At 43.6% G+C, this 2,947-nt stretch overlaps 1 long non-coding RNA gene across 1 annotated transcript; it reads right to left on the bottom strand.

Annotated features, from left to right (window-relative positions):
* Positions 1 to 326: 326 nt before the first annotated feature.
* On the bottom strand, positions 327 to 2,636 carry LOC122946047. Its single transcript, XR_006391208.1, has 3 exons — positions 2,483 to 2,636; positions 2,113 to 2,199; positions 327 to 461 (listed from the first exon to the last, which is right to left on the bottom strand). It is a non-coding gene; the product is annotated as an uncharacterized LOC122946047 (long non-coding RNA).
* Between the last annotated feature and the right edge of the window lie 311 nt (positions 2,637 to 2,947).

Genomic DNA, 2,947 nt, shown 5'->3' with positions numbered 1-2,947 from the left:
ATAAAATCCTTCCGGTTCTCAGTGTCGCTGGCCAGATATCACACGATAGCAGCTCCCGAACACGAAGAACTGGGCCGGTCATGGAGTGGAATGCAGCTCATGTGCAGGAAAGGCACAGTACAGGAGTCTTCCATTGCATAGGATCATGTGTCAGTGGTTTGAGGTTGTCATTTCTCTGTGCTGGTTGAGTGAATATTAATCATCCACCCGAACCGAAATAAAGTCGCCACCGAGATACTCGGATTATAAACAGTTCAGGGAAAAGCTCAAAAACAAACAGTAGGGAGAGGAGTTAGAACGCACCAAAATCTTCAAGCATCAATGTCATTTTCATAGAAAGTGCAGCCAAAAAGGAGTTTAGTACCAAAAGATCAGTCCACTTAAGACCACAGTGTCCTTGGTTTGGAAATCGATGGGCAGACTGAACCTTTTGGAGCCGGCTTAGAACCAAACCAGGACATCTAAAATAGGAGGAAGGACAAAAAAAAATTACTGAACCATGTTTAATTATGTTACTTACTTGTTCATACATTAAAAAGTGAGGACGTTGTACTAGTTGCTAGAGATGTTAAGGTTGATCGCAAGTTGCCACCATGTTATCAAGAATCGCCAAGAAGCCTAGTAAGAGAACAAAAGTACAAGCTGCCATAGATGGTGTTTAGACTGATGAGACTAGTGTATATGGAGATGTGCAGACAACAAGTTTTTATTCCTAGTGGCCGGGCCTATACCCATGGTGCAGTGTCCCCCAAAGAATTCAAAAAGAATGGAGTGCCAGATGGACTACCAGAATTGGTTAAAGGGGGTGGGTGTATTGGAGCTACCAAACTAGAGTAAGGCTACTTTCACACCAGTGTGTTTGCTGGATCCGTCATGGATCAGCAGAAACGTTTCCACCACGATAATATAATACAACCATTTGCATCTGTTATGAACGGATCTGGTTGTATTATCTAACTTAGCAATGACGGATCCGTCATGAAGACCATTGAAAGGGGGACAGATCCGTTTTACATTGTGTCAGAGAAAATGGATCCGTCCCCACTGACATACATAGTGAGTCATAGTGGATCCGTCTTGCTCCGCACCATATCGTGGACAGAAAAACGCTGCTTGTGGCTTTATTCTGTCCGCGATGGGGAGGCAACTAAACGGTGCATTCCGTTTCGTTCAGTTTTGTTCCCATTGACAATGAATGGGGACAAAATGGAAGCGTTTTCCCCCTGCTATTGAGATCCTATGACGGATTTCAATAGCAGAGAGGGAAAGAGCAAGTGTGAACGTAGCCTAAGCAGTGCATAGTGTAAGTGGTGCCGAGTGCGGTTATGTAATTTTTATCTTCATACTCACTTAAGTTACGACACCGTGCTCCAACTGACCAGCAGTAAAATGTATTGACAGGACTCCTCTCCATTATGTGCATGAGCACAGGAGTCCTCCCAATGTATTTTACTTCTGTCGGAATACAAGTGAGTATGAAGATAAAAATTATATCACCATACTCACCATCACTTACGCTATACACCGCTTACTCAGGATAGGTCATCAATATGAGATCAGCGGAGGTCCGATTCCAGGTACCCCCATTAACTAGCTGTTTGAGGAGGCTGCGGCTTACCTGCTTGGTATTGCAGCTCAGTCCTATTCACTTGAATAGGGCAGATCTGACCAAGGCCATGTGGCTGATAAACGTGGTGTCACATGGCCTAGGAAGCGGCTTAAGCGCCCAGGGAGATCTGTGGTCTCTTCATACAGCTGATCGGAGGGGTCCCGGGAGTCAGACCCCGCCAATCTCATACTGATGACCGGTCCTGAGGATAGGTAATCAAAATGTAAATCCTGGGGAATTCCAGTCAAAACTGGTCACCGCTGTTTCAGAGCAGATCTTGACAAAACTATGGGAGAGATTTCTGAAACTGTCTGAAGTCAAACGATCTTTGTCGCCCACAGTAACCAATCTTCATTTTGTATTCTGGTCTTGAAAATTAAAAGCTGCCCTGTGATCCAGTTTCACTTCTAGACAGCTTTATAAATCTGCCCCTATGTGCTCCGGTCAAGATCTGAAAATCGACACTAACATGGCAGGAAATAATTGATGAAATGATCCATTACCTTATATTCTAGTGTCTCCTTAAGTAGATTTTCCTCCTCCACGGAGAAGTTGAGCAATACTGATACAGCTTTAATAAGATGAAAGGCCTGAAACGTCGGGAGATTAAAAACAAAAAGCAAAAAATGTATAAAGAATGTATACACCGCGCAGGATTATGCATATTTTCAGCTACTCTGAGATTTTAAAAATTAAAAACATCCGAAATTCCCAAAATATGAAAATGATGTAATCCTACTATTTTGTCATATAAAAGGTTAGGCTAAAGGGAGAATGATATACATCAATACAAAGTGTAAGCCCATGCAGAACGATGCCCTTCTGTCTACACAAACGATAGCCGTCCACAATTAATTACCCCGGGCTCCTCACCTCTGCTTCCCGTGCCGACATAAACTTCAGAACAACGTGTTTCAAGTACTCAAAGTTTATCTCCCGGGAATCATTGAGATCAGCGTTATTGGTCACGGTGAAGGATGGGGCCAGGGGGTCCGCAGGATTCAGCTTCTCTTCTGCTTCTGGTTTCAGTCTCTAGAAAATAATATGGTTTAGGAGACATGGGCAACAGTGAGATTTGGCTCTGACACCATTCAGGGTTTTCACATCACAATAGGGATAGTCCACCTTGTAGTATAGACTGTGACAAACTAGTACCTTCCATGGCCGTGGATAGTAACACTGACAGTGCTAGGCCTCATACACACGACCGGATCCACAAAATACTGATGACATCCATGTCGTCCCTTTTTTTTTTTTTTTTGCGGACCCATTGACTTCAATGTGTCTGTGGAGTGCATTTTGCGGCCAAGAATAGGACATGTTATATCCATTGCGAGA

Source organism: Bufo gargarizans, chromosome 9, assembly GCF_014858855.1.
Source record: "Bufo gargarizans isolate SCDJY-AF-19 chromosome 9, ASM1485885v1, whole genome shotgun sequence".
Taxonomy (NCBI): Eukaryota; Metazoa; Chordata; class Amphibia; order Anura; family Bufonidae; genus Bufo; species Bufo gargarizans.
The sequence above is the reverse complement of the archived record's forward strand: the minus strand, read 5'-3'. Positions and strand labels throughout refer to the sequence as shown.